We start from the raw sequence: 14,682 nt of genomic DNA, 5'->3' as shown, positions 1-14,682 counted from the left end.
GCATAAGCTCCATCCTGCGTCATAATTCACTCTCCACCCTGCGATACGTCACACTGGAGTAAAACCGTGAGAAAAGGACTGCAGACTTTGCTTTTGGCATCAAGCGGCTCCCACTGTGTAACCTTTACACCCGTTTTGATCTCCTCGCCCGTCACTTTATTTCATACTTTTTTTCCCCTCCTCTCTTTTGTTTTACAAGCAGACACGACATCTATCATTTTTTTCTTGATCCCTCAAACATTCATGTTCTGTCATCTCCTCTCCCTCCTTTCCTCTCTGAATGCCTCCTCTTTCTTTCCCTCCCTCTCTCTCTCTCTCTCTCTCCCCTCCTGGGACTCAAAATAATTCCATTATCAGCTATAAGCCTCACTGGGGGTAAATACTGAGGAAGATTCAGCTTTGACGCTTCGGCTTTTGGCAATTAAACAAAGCCGAGGCCCCTGCACCCAGAAGGTGATAAGGCGGGGATTTGCTCTGATTTTAACAGCTAAATGTCTTGAATTCGGAGAACTAGCAGACTACGCATGCTGGCGTGCGTCATTCCGTAGGAGCTGAGTCATGTCCTCAAAGTCAACAAACTTAATCATCACTTGCTTTTCTTTGCTGATTCAGAGCACATTACAACGTGACACATGGCAATGATAGTAAATACCAAATAAGAGGATAGGTGCTGTGTTTTAAAATACAGGTCCAATAACTGCACTGCGTAATAAATCGCTGAAGTTGACTCTATTATTAAGTGCTTGGAATAAGGACTGAAGCAAACAGGGAGCACAGAGGGTAAGAGGTTTGCGTATACTTGCAACTGTTCATTGGCAAAGGGTGTGTCTTGGCTGATAGAAATGGGAACACCGTCTAAGGAAATAAAAAGGAGCAACAAACAGCAGCATATTTAACAGCAGTGTCATGGCAAGGCCATTGCTATCCTTTTAAATTCATTTGTGTTTTTGGGAAAACATTGAAAAAAACACAAAACAAGAACTGCATGTGAAAAGGACTTTCTGGGTGACCGAGTGGAGGCCTGGATGCAGTTTGTGGCATCACTATCTATATATTTGATCTTCCATCCATCTCCAAATCCCCAAACCTTCTATTTTAAACAGTATCAAGACATGTGTTCCCAAACACACCGATAGCACACAGCAAAAGCCTTATGTGTCATCTCTTACCCTGTTTTTTCTTCCTCTGCTATTGTTCACCATCTCACTCCTTTATTCCCTTATTTTTGCCTTCTGATGCTTCCTGATGCTTGCTTTGCCTCCCTGACTCCGACAAACGCATCGCCTTGTTTTCCTTTCTGATGTACACCTCCACAGGCTTGTTTCTCTGCAATGCCCTCCACCACCATCACGCCGCAAGGCTGGAGTGTGCAAGACAGTGGCGTCATTGTAAATATGGGTACTGAGCTCGCTTCATGAAACTTTAATGGGAGGGGGGGGGACCAGCGGCACGGTGCATCATTGCCACAGTATAAAAGCGCCGGAGACAATAGGTCTCCTGGGACTTCCTCTACCTTTACATCTCCTTGCCTCCCCCTCGCTTGTTGTCTCAGCATCTCAATATGAGATTATTGCGGTGTACACTCTCCTGCCTGTTGGGTTCCTAATGGCTGGCTTCATTCTCTGTGTATACTTTTCCATGCATCTCTTTAAAAGCCCCCCCCCCCCACCACTTTAGCTGCATTCCTCCACACAGCATATCAAGGCTCAGCATCCTTCCTTTACGGCCTCTCTTTGATTCATTTCATTTGTGACTTTTAGACAGTGCATTTAGAAAGACCTCTCATTCATGTGCAGACTTGGCACATCACTTGATTTCAAAAAGGAGATTTGATGCTCTATGCAGACAAATAGCTTAGTTTTACCCTCAAATCGCTTTCCGAGTGTGCCTCATGCTTCTACCCTGCCTCCTTCTTTCCTCACCTCGCTCAGCCTCTTTCTCTAAATTGGCCACTTGTTTTGTATTACGCATCACAGCAAGAACAGATGTTCTCCTTCCCTGAAAACCTCCTTCTGATTTAACACTTTATTACACATGATTTTAAAAAAAGCAACTACACATAACAGGCATGGTCCTCGATCCACAAAGCATACACCCACATCCTCCAATCAACAACTTTCAGACTTTCGGTCCTCATGCTGCAGTTGCCCGTTGGTCTGGATAACACTCTCGCTGCTGAGACACCGCAAGAAATATGGTAATATTGTCTAAGGAAGTAGGCTCCGTTTTTTGTTGGTTTGTGATTCAGCATTGTGTGGGGTTTTGAGAGATCTTTTTAAGGAGAGAAGCGGAAAGTGGAGCATCCCGCAGCAAGCGGTGGAGTTTCTGCAATGTCCAAAGCTCTAATCCAGACTGACACAACTAGTTCAAAATGTAGAATAAAAGTATAACAGCTGAATGCAAGATAAGCCATGGACAGACTCACAAATACACACGTCCGCGGAAAAGGAAGTATGAGAGGAATGAAGTAGCGTTCAGGTAACTATTGCTGTGAGAAATTCATGTTTTGGAGTATGTTGTTTTATTGAGGCTCCAGCAGTTTTTTCATTTCTAAAATATCCTATCAGTGCACTTTTATTTATGTAAAATTGTTTAAATGTATTTAAATGTATTGTTATGTCCTCCCCCTCACAGACAAGCCAATGATAGCGTAGTGATGGTCAGGTCCAAATCAGGGTCCAACAACAGTCCAGCTATGCTCCTAGATTCTCACGCTAGTCCCGGATTTTCTACGTTTTCATGCTGGTTTTGTGGATTTTGAGCTAGTAATGCTTATACATTTTGCCTAGGGAAGTAATAGTGACACTTGTTTCCTAAAGACATTGAAATGAGATATACTTTCGGTCAGTATAGCTAATAAAACACTAGCATTAGCGTTAGCATACGATGCATACTACTGGGAAACTCCGAAGCTGTAAAATATGCTATTTTTGCCTTGGACTTATGGTATTAAAGAATGAAAAAAGCTGCTGAAATTGTTTTTTTTCTCCAAAAACTACATTTTATTTTTTCAGGCAGTTCATGTAGTGAAAGTGTGATTTGTACATCTGACAGTGTTTTGATCGAGTTGCAGCGAAGGTGCGGCCTAAATTAGCTGTCAATTACTCAAACTCAACTTGAGGCAAAAAAAAAAAAAACATAAAAGAGATTCTGCTAAAATTGGCAAATCATTCTCATTGTAAAGTGGCGACGTGAAAAGGGAGCTTAGTTCTCTGCTTTTCCTTAGTCACATTGAGGCAAATGAACAGGACGGGAAGGAGTCTATTAAATCGGAAACTCAGACTTTGGAAAGCTAAATTAGAGATCTTGGCAGAAAACCAATTCAATATGTTGTTAATGAACATTTATACTGATGAATTTAGTATATCAAGATTGTTTTTCTCACTGTGCCGATAAAAATGCAATCCAGGCAGCAAGAACTTATTTTCTGTTCTGCAAATTGGTGGTGCAGTATAAAATCTTCTTTGAGGCCTAAGAGTTGAACCGTCAAGCTTTAGGGAAACAGACGCAGAGACGAACCGGAGAGCAAAGCCAAGGCTGGTCTCAGAGAAAATGATTACATTGTGATTAATAGCATTCAGCTCGTACACAATACATCTCAACTACAATTTTTCTTGCAGCATATGTCATTAAATGCCTCTAAAATGCTAGTTCATTCCCCGGGGGGCTTCCTGGGTCACGTTGGTTTGTTGAAAAATGGGGCGATCTCTGTACCTCAGTGATTTAAATGGCACCGCTCTCACTTGGTGGATGGTACTTGCTCGCTGGGTAGCACCACCTATTTGTCTCTAGTGTTTGATAGCTGCTCTCAGCTTTCCAAAGTGGAAGTGTTAAGATAGAGATCAAGATCAAGTCTGGAGGTCAGTAATGAAGGATTTAGATGTACATTAAATACAAAACAGACATTTGAATTTATCATTAGATTATCTGAATGCCATCTATAGTTGGGGTGTTTTCTTATTCTTGGGCAGAAATTCCAATGTATACAAAATAACAATTTATTTCTAAAAATGTATTTATGATCTAAAATCTAAAATCTTAAATTCTTCTATGATATATTTACTCTTTTTTACATTGTTGTTCTAGTAATTGTTTATTTTTAGCTAATCAGAAGTGAGTTTATACATTTCTCTCATATAAAACTATTTCTGGTCCCTTCCAAAGTGTCTCCAGATAACAAGAGCTTTTTCTACCAGTCACAGGTGCTACTGCAGCCTCTAACCAAGGCTGAACAGAAAATAAATAAAGTCATTTAACAGCCGTATCAGGACCTTCACACCCATTACTCGATTAAATGCAATGACAAAGCAATCTGTGCACCAGTTTGGTGTTTCTTGTGTTTTGTTTTCCATAAATTTGCACTGCAGCGGATTATCCAACACACTGTATACAAAAGACTATTTCAAAAACTACCAAGTGCAAGCATGAAGCAAAACAAAGGTCTAGGGGCCACTTCAAGGAGTACCAGACGCACAACACTCTGAGATGCATCGCTCACTGCATGATATCAAACACTATATGAAATCAAAGTAAAACTAATGAGTGTTTCAAGCTGTAAAATCAATTTTGAACTCATGTGGAGAAAATGAAACACACTATCTAGCAAAGAGCCCTTTTGCACTATGGATTACGGCACAATGTATTGACTTCTTAGAAAGACAATTAAACTACAACCTGAGAGGTTAGACAAGCAATTTCGCAATGTTTTTGTATTATGTCACGCGGTGTCATGTCATGAAATGATGACGATAACTCTTTAAAACACGGCTATCTTTAGACTCAAAATAATCCAACACTCACTCCTCATTCCCAGATAAACAAGGCAGAATATGTTTACCCCAGATAACAACTCATCCATCCTCAGCACCAGCGTGATGATGACAAGCTAAAAGCCCGAGGATCAATATTCTTCGAGGGAGCGTGCTCGCTATTCAATAACGGACAAAAAGGAGATGGCGTACGGGAGATTTATTCAAGAAATAACCAACTCTTTTCAGCCGAGACCACCAAACCAAAACTTTTGATTGACCTCTGGGGAACGAAATGTGTGGTTTGTGTGGCACGTTCTAATTAAAACTCTGTCAGAGATCGCAGCTGGAGCAGGATGCAGGGAGGACTCAAACGCAGGGTTTCCAATGATAAAGTGCTCTTTATTGCCAAAACGAAGCCAAGACGTGCTCCAACGATGAGTGACGTAAGACAATGACGCGACCAAGGACAACTGGCACACAGGGCTTAAATACACAAGGGAGGTGCAGGTGATTGGACACAGGTGGAAGCAATCAGGCAATCACAGGACAGGAAGTGAAGTTACCCAGAGACACGAGACAAGAAAGCTACAAAATAAGACAAGCAGACCCAAACCGTGACAGAACCCCCCCCTCAAGGACCGAATTCCAGACGGTCCTAAAGGAGGGTGGAACTCAGAAAAACAGACAAGGGAGGGAGGGCGGGGAACCCGACAACCCCCGGCCGCCCAGGGGACTCCAAGGGTCGGCGGCACGGTGTCGGGTCCCTCCGGCTGGGATGACCGCCGGGCCTCAGGGTCTCGGGGGGCCTGCCGGGTCGGCGACCGGGCCTCAGGGTCTCGGGGGGCCTGCCGGGTCGGCGACCGGGCCTCAGGGTCTCGGGGGGCCTGCCGGGTCGGCGACCGGGCCTCAGGGTCTCGAGCGGTGCGGCTGCGGCGTCGTCGTGGCGGGGGGCGCCGAGCAGTGCGGCTGCGGCGTCGTCGTGGCGGGGGGCGCCGAGCAGTGCGGCTGCGGCGTCGTCGTGGCGGGGGGCACCGAGCAGTGCGGCTGCGGCGTCGTCGTGGCGGGGGGCGCCGAGCAGTGCGGCTCCGGCGTCGTCGTGGCGGGGGGCGCCGAGCAGTGCGGCTGCGGCGTCGTCGTGGCGGGGGGCGCCGAGCAGTGCGGCTGTGGCGTCGTCGTGGCGGGGGGCGCCGAGCAGTGCGGCTGCGGCGTCGTCGTGGCGGGGGGCGCCGAGCAGTGCGGCTCCGGCGTCGTCGTGGCGTGGGGCTCCGGCCCAACCCCTGACCCCACCCCCCCTTCAAGGACCGACTTCCAGGCGGTCCCAAGAGGGTGGGAGGGAGGGTTCATGGTCGGGCGCCGCGGAGCCGGGACCGGGGGCGTGGTTCTCGGGGCAGGAACGGGCGTTGACGGGCGTATCGGCGCAGGAACGGGCGCTGACGGGCGTCTCGGCGCAGGAACGGGCGCAGGAACGGGCGCTGACGGGCGTCTGGGCGCAGGAACGGGCGCTGACGGGCGTCTGGGCGCAGGAACGGGCGCTGACGGGCGTCTGGGCGCAGGAACGGGCGCTGACGGGCGTCTGGGCGCAGGAACGGGCGCTGACGGGCGTCTGGGCGCAGGAACGGGCGCTGACGGGCGTCTGGGCGCAGGAACGGGCGCTGACGGGCGTCTGGGCGCAGGAACGGGCGCTGACGGGCGTCTCGGGGCCGGAACGGGCGCTGACGGGCGTCTCGGGGCCGGAACGGGCGCTGACGGGCGTCTCGGGGCCGGAACGGGCGCTGACGGGCGTCTCGGGGCCGGAACGGGCGCTGACGGGCGTCTGGGGGCCGGAACGGGCGCTGACGGGCGTCTCGGGGCCGGAACGGGCGCTGACGGGCGTCTGGGGGCCGGAACGGGCGCTGACGGGCGTCTTGGACGGCGCCGCCGCGGTCGGGTCTCAAGGTCTGTGCACTGGGACTCGTAAGTGCCTGGGGAGCAAGCGCTGCTCCGAACCAGTCTTGGAATCCTGCGGGAGCTCGAGAAGATCACTCGGGCTCCCAATATTGGATGTATCCAATTTAACTCTGCTGAGTCCTTCCAGGGTCGCGTCATTCCGTCAGAGATCGCAGCTGGAGCAGGATGCAGGGAGGACTCAAACGCAGGGTTTCCAATGATAAAGTGCTCTTTATTGCCAAAACGAAGCCAAGACGTGCTCCAACGATGAGTGACGTAAGACAATGACGCGACCAAGGACAACTGGCACACAGGGCTTAAATACACAAGGGAGGTGCAGGTGATTGGACACAGGTGGAAGCAATCAGGCAATCACAGGACAGGAAGTGAAGTTACCCAGAGACACGAGACAAGAAAGCTACAAAATAAGACAAGCAGACCCAAACCGTGACAAACTCACTACTAATAGATTGTGTTCTAAAAAGTTTGTCTATTTTTATAAAATTATTCCAAAAAAAAAAAAAAACATTCCAACGTGGAATATTCCGTTGTTGAGACGTTTATACTGACAGCAGGCCTCAAGTGTGCTCATCAGCAGCATTAGAAAGAGAAGATAAAAGATAAAGCCTAGCAATCAATAGTCCGGCAGGGGAGCTCAGCCACCTTATGGATTTCATATCTGATCCTCTCCACCAGAACATAGTTTACAAGATAACTGAGCCTCAATGGCTTCATAAACAGGGCAGTGATTATTGTGAGTGATAGTGTATTGTGTGCTGTGCTGTGTGTGTGTGTGTGTGTGTCTGAGTGAATGAGGTCATTCATCCCTCTGTCTGCCTCCTTCTCCTGTTGGCCTCTAGTCTCCCTTTCACAAAATTGCTTCAAGTAGAGAGTAAAGGCGGCTTCTTTTGCACTCACGGAGGCAAGAAACAAACAAGCGTAGAGCAAAGAGAGCAGCAGATGCAGAAGGTTTCAGGAAGAAAACGTGGGGAAATTCTGCCCTACTCAGCAAACAAAAAGGACTTGGATGGTCTCTGTAAGTTCTCACATCTTTTGTGTTTGACAGAGCCATAAAAAGCCATAGATTGGCTCTTGTGATTTTGGTCTTAAATGAATCTCGACGGGCCAAATCACATCTCCCACTTTGGGCTCAAGGCCTTCACTAAACAACGCAAACCCGCCAAAACGCCAGAAAAAAACGACCACAAAAAGACGGAGCCTTCAGGCGGGTTCTCCACGGCGTCCGGGGGCCGCAGCCAAGACTGTGCTCCACGAAACAGCCGTCCCTCTCGGTGCCTTTTACCTGCTGCTCAGAGTAAACTCCGCCAGGAGCTCGCCCCGCGCCGCCTCTCCGCTCACAAGCAGGAGTGAGTTGCCATGGTTATCGGCATGGAACGTCACCAGGAGGTTTTGTCATAGCGCCGCGCGCGAAAGCTTAACAAAAGCTTGATGTGCGTGAATGTGATGGAAAAAAAAGGAGCCGGGGGCCGATTCTTTGTTCCCTGTGCACCCCTGTGGGTCAGTTGCGAGGCACCGCAGGGGTGAAAAGGTTAAAACAGCCGCACTCCACGCTGTCACTTCTTTATCCTGTCTGATTTCATCTTCCCACCTGTCCTCCCCACTGCCCCCTCCTCCTCGTTCTCCTCCAGGCCCCCGTCCCTCAGGCTGCATGAATACAGCTTCTAAGAATAAGAGGACTGATTGAGGAAAAATGAGGGCAAGTACCCAAGGGGGAGAAGGGGGAGGGGGGGGGGCAGCTTTATGGCCATAGGTGCTGTCGCTGTTAGTGAATATGCTAATAGTTGCTGACACTCAACATCCTCCCTTCTGTAATCAGATAAGGGGGAAGCTGTTTTTAAAAAGATAGGAAGTCATCAACGCCTGTGCAGGGATTCAGTTTTCACTTGAGAATAATTAACAACATTAACATTTTAATATTTGGCTGTGTTAGTTTAATAAATGAGGAAGGTGGTGAGAACGGCTTCATCACACGGGTATTTAGGAAACAAAAGGAATGGTGCTGGCATCGATCTTCACTCAAGTTTCCAACTGGCTGACATATTATTGTGTTTCTCTAGAGCAGTATTGTTAATGTACTCCTTCTCCGATTGGGTTTGATTGATTTACTGGAAGAAAAGAGAAATGTGCATATTTGGTGCCAGTAGAGCAACAGATTTGCTGCCTACATTTACATCTTGATATCTACCCATTGTTCGAAAAAGTGTGTGTTGTTTAGAGGACTTTTTTTTGCCCTTTGCCCAACCTTTACAGTGTGTGTTTGCAGCCTGAGAAGAAGACCGGCAAAAACTATATATATGTAATAATATATATAGTTAGTAGAGCACAGGGCTTTTGTAGCAGAAACATAAAAACTGAATACAACATAATTAGTTCTATCAAGGAAACCTAATAAGAGTTTAGTTAGTCTATCATTTATCAAATAACAAATCTATTAATAGAGGCAAGTGTGCTGAGAAAGACAGCTCTCCTATAGCACAAATGACACAGATGTTAGTTCTTTTGCTTGTTTTTTAATATCCTGTTGCCATGCGGTGTGAGGCCCTGCACATTAGGCTTTAAAATGTATTGCTAAACATTTAGTGTGTGGAATTTCTCCACATGAGTCAACAGTGAAAATGGAGAGGGACAAGAAAAGGGGGAGGCAGATAATTACGTGCCAAAGCGATCGAACATCGAAGGCTTGATCATTTATTGTGGTAGTGTCTCGGTCCAATGGGCCGTGGATATGACCAATCAGCACTTCTGTCCTTACTTTTTCTGTAAAGTCATGAGGAAATTAACAACATTTTTATGACACTTCATCAGCTTCACAAGTTCATATACTTTAGCGCAGCACATTAACGTGAGGCTTGACTGGCGAAGCCGATCACACACATACACTCACAGGGGTTATATATATATATATATATATATATATATATATATATATATATATATATATATATATATATATAGTATAACATTGCAAGAGGCAAGTGAAGTATAATGTTGTACAATGTTCAGCACATGTCACAACAATATCAAAGAATGTCAGGTAACTGACCTCCTGAGCACCTAGAGACATAATAGGCCGAAACATTTGAAACAATCCTAAAGGAACTCATTTTGTTGTGGCTGTAGTGTCTCTTAATGCTCCGTCCTGTATTCACCACAACAGTACTTGACCGTTAAAACCAAATTATAAGAACGTTTTTCACTTATAAAGATCCTTGAATAACAGTGGCTGCTGTTCATGTTTTAATGACATTGTTATGGAAATTAGCAGTTTCTTCCCTGCCCTTTAGAAAATACATCACTATGGCAAAGGACTATTATTATTATAATATTTTTTGTCGAACATTTAATCAGCAATATTACATAGCGTTCCAGCCTTTTATAGCTCGTTCCCTACAAGGAATAAAACATCACTCATATATTTTTTTTTATGGCGACACTATTAAAAAAGATAAGTCCCCAGGACCTGTGGTCACGGGCGTCTGCTATGAATCTTGCTGTTCTAAACCTGGCAAAAAGAGGCAAGTCCGCTCCCAGCATAACACACAAGTAAAAAAAAAACATTCACACACACATACACACACACAGCTGCATATACTATACTGACCATGGGAAAGCTGAACCTCACCAATGAGAGAGAGAGAGAGGGGGGAGGGGGGGGGGGAGAAGGAAGAAGAGGGGGGTAAGGGGAGAGATTTGACAGAGAGCCTTTTTACTCCAGTCATCTTTAAGCATTACTAACAGTAGCTAAAGCCCTGTGGGCCTGTCCGGTAACACAGTCATTCATCACACGCACACACACGCACACGCACACACACACACACACACACACACACACACACACATATGCACGCACACAAGGTTGACATCAAAACCATTCATCACAGCAGACAGGGGGAGAAGGGGGATGAAGTAAGGAAGGGAGAAGAAGCTCACTCACTATGCTAGACTCATAGCGCAGGACTAAAGCACCTTTATCTCCGTCTGAAAGAGCGATCACAGACAAACCTGCAGAAACCACTGATTCACTTTGTTACGGCACCCTTGGCATGCACTCCTCTCTTCTGATGGTCTTTTATACTTTTCTTACTCTGAATACTTAAAGGTTTTTGCATGGCTACAAACCTTCAAGTTGTCTGAGTTTTTCAATTCCACACAACGACACAATTTGTGTGTTCAAACGTGAGGAATATTGGATATTATACTATTTTCTTTTTTGTATTTTTATTTATGTCATTGTTATATTTGCATCAAACAGACTATTTGGTACGAAGTGAGTTGAAAAAACAGGTTCAAAAGAAAATAAATCTGAAATAAGTTTCCCTTCACATCGATACATAAACATAATCATAATTTGTTTGTTCCATCAAAAAAACATTACAATTTAGTGCTGGAACAAAAAAGAATCATACATTGCCTACAATGAACATTTAACTTTTGTTTGGATTTATGCTGAGACGACTTGATTAGGTTTGGAATAGTTTTTCATTAAAGGTAAGATCTATTTGGTTCTCGATGGACACTCTGCAAATTGTGCCGTACTTCTAGTCATTTTGACTTTGAATTCATTCATGCAGATGAGGTTTTATGCACGGCATGTGGTTTCCAGTGGGAGGAGATAACTCAGCTTTGCACACAGCAAGTGGAAGACGCCCCCCGGAGACAGGGAATCGCACTGGTCTGATCTCCACGTTGAAATAGATATTGAAACATCAAAATGTTGACCGCTGACTGAAGCATGGCTTCAAATGCAGAATGACAGATTGAGAAGATAGTCAGAAGAACTTGATGTAGCTTTCTACAACAGTGCAACTACCCTTGCCTGTTAGTCACTGTAAAAATGCAAGACATGTCTCTGACTTTCCTTTCATCTGTGTCCTTGTCTTCTCTAGTTTGACTGTAAGAAGAATGGGTTGATGGTGGCCGCACATGAGAGAGAGAAAAAAACATTTGAGAGAGATTGAATTGAATGTGAATGTGTTGTCTGCTGGAACCAGCGAGATGAGACAGGAAAACAATATTCAGCCAAATAGGATGTTTGCGCTTAACAGAGTGTTTTTGTGTGTGTGTGTGTGTATCTATAAGGCACGTCTATCTTATTACACAGTTATAACCATAAAAAATTGCAGAATATTACCAAATAGAATGTCTGAAGAACTATTACAAATTTGTCCTCCTGTGTACACGTGTGATTGAAACACACACTCGATAACGCATCACATGTCATTTGGCTGAGGCTTTTATCCAAAGCGACTTACAATAAATGCATTTCAACCATAGGGATACAAACCCAGAAGAAACAAGAAGCAAGAAAGTGCAATTTCATCAAATAAGCCGGTTTACAACTTGCTATAGATAACGCACACACACACACACACACACACACACATACCTACATACTCACAGTAGTTTGTTTGTGTCCGTGCTCCCAGCTGAGGAGGTCCACAGTGATCGAGTGCCTAATTTCAACTGAGCAGTGATTTAACAATGTAAATTCCATCGCACCACCCATTTCTCCCGCTGTCTCCCTCTTCCATTCTTTATCCTCCCCTCCAGACCGTCCACCTCGTTGGGCTTGCTTGTCTCCTCCCTCTCCTTTCACCATCAAATTGAACTTGACTTGCTGTGATATGATTTGGTCAATTCAATTCAGTTCAAAGCTTGTCAATGTCGACCCGGCCCGTCTTATCACAGCACAGCATGTGTCTGTGGTTCCAGACGTGGAGCCCGTTGTCCTTTGACGGTATGATCGTTGGTTCAATCCCTGCGTGGACTAAATGTAAGATGGTCCTTAATGTCTGTTGATGTAGAAAAAGTAAGTTCTGGCTTGTTGTAGCACTTTTTGACAAGGAAACAAAATGCTACTCTTGGAAAAATGTAAATATGCTTGAGTGGAATCCACTGAATATGGGCCTTGGCAAACAGAATATCATTAACAGTAGTTGTATATGGTTATTCTTTTTAATGTTTTAATGCTTAAGTGTACACTATTGAGAATTATGAAGGAGGCGGGAAGAGAGAAAATGCTATATACTTTGTGTTTGCTGTTGCTGTCGCCTGCTCAGCCTGGCAAAACATAGATTGTTTCATACACAAGGTTTTGAAATCCACAATAAACACCTTAATCATTCAAAGAAAACTTGTAAACAAACGTGTCTGGTAATGACGTGGCATTTCTAATGCTAATGTAGTTGTCAAGGACTAAAATGAGCCACACACACAGGGGAATTAACCGGGGGAAGTTGGTGTGAAAAAATGTGGATTAGCATGACAGATGACACCAATTAGCAAGTGACGACTGCATAATCTGCACGATTATTGTGGGGGCAGGTTTCTGCATGGTAAATTGTCTTAATATAGCCTATTAAATTATTATAGCTAACAACTGTAATTGATAGAAGAAATTAATGCAAAATGCAGAAACCACATAAGTGCTGTGCAGAGACTAAGATGTATTTTGGAGGTAAGTGTGCGAGATTGTACCCATTTAGTTAGTTAGTAAACTTCCTAATCTACACGAAAAAAGATGTAATAATAACATACTAATTGCAATACTTATATAGTGAACTATTTTTGCATTCTAGTATGCGAGTGTATGCATGTATTTGGAAACCATGGCAATACATTTACCAACTTAAGTTAAATTATATTTTTGGTGCTACATTGTTATTGGCTTTATTTTGTAATTCATTGTTCCACTTGTCTTTGAGAATGTTCTCAGAAGTGAGTGATTTTGTGTGTGTGATTGGTAGCTTTCTCCCAAATGGTTTCCCCCCTCCCGATTGGCCTGTCACAGGGCTAATTGTATATATTTGTCTCCAATATAAATGCACAGGGTGGAAATATTATTTCCTCACAGATATTATATCTGCATATTTCAGAATTCGGATGAAAAATATATTTAAAAAATCCAACCTTAATTGACTTAAAATGAAAAAAGGCAGCATGGTGATGGTAATTGGGTTTAGACTCACATCTTACTCATCCGGTCAGTTTACCAAACATTGTGATTGCCTTGATATTCAACTTGTTTACACCTACTGTCAAAGCTGACATTTCTAGTGGATTGCATACAAATCCGAAAAACATCCCGATTCAACTTTGGTAACATCACGAATGATGAATCTATGAATGATCAATGACTAAACTTGCATTGTAAGCCACCAAACGTTTTCTTAGTTCCTTAAAATGCTAAAGAGTCCTATTATTTGAAAAAACATTGACGTCTCAATCTTATTCCAGAGGGGTGGCTGCATGTAGAACCTGATGCCTACACACAACGTGTCTGTTGCTGTATTCATCTTCTGAAATTCTTTAACTTAATGTCTCAAGGCTCAGCAAAATACACCCAAATAACAAAAATGATGGCTGGTGAGATGAAGAGACGGAGGTGAGTGTAACAGCACAGAGAGCAAGATGTTTCCCTCTCATTGTTCCTTTGTATCCACAGTTCTGCACTGAGTGTAAGTACACCTTCAGTCCCCCGGGAGCCTCCACACACAGACACAGCAAACAGTACTTATCCCCGGGCAAAAAGTCAACCTCTGCTGATGAAAGCTAAAGAGACACACATGCAAACATGCACACACACACACACACACACTACTGGGTCTAAGACGGTGCAAGACACTTAATCATTGTTGCGTGGATGGGAGTGAATAATTATAGTCCTGATGGGTAGGAGCACCTCCCGTGGTACACCCCTGCCATCAGTGTATGAAGGGGTGTCATTGGGTGAATGGCGTGTTGTGTAAACGCTTTTTGAGAGGTCTAGAAAGGTCTCAAACAAATACAAGTCACTTTACCATTTGTATGCTCAGGCATTTCCCCAGAGAGAGCACATCATAACCTTGGATGGACTTATACTAAGACTACACAGCAGCTATTATATAAGTTGTGCAAACACACACGAAAAACATGAAATGAACAGATGTTCTCTTGAGACTTGACCACACATGGTCATCGTTGAAAGAGTTACACATACATGACG

The 14,682-nt window shown here is 44.6% G+C and overlaps 1 protein-coding gene across 7 annotated transcripts in view; it reads right to left on the bottom strand.

Annotated features, from left to right (window-relative positions):
• gria4a (glutamate receptor, ionotropic, AMPA 4a) overlaps window positions 1-14,682 on the bottom strand; it is a 77,576-nt gene that overhangs the window by 46,839 nt on the left and 16,055 nt on the right. The gene's annotated exons all lie outside the window — the stretch shown is intronic.

This window comes from Pungitius pungitius, chromosome 3, assembly GCF_949316345.1.
Source record: "Pungitius pungitius chromosome 3, fPunPun2.1, whole genome shotgun sequence".
Taxonomy (NCBI): Eukaryota; Metazoa; Chordata; class Actinopteri; order Perciformes; family Gasterosteidae; genus Pungitius; species Pungitius pungitius.
The sequence above is the reverse complement of the archived record's forward strand: the minus strand, read 5'-3'. Positions and strand labels throughout refer to the sequence as shown.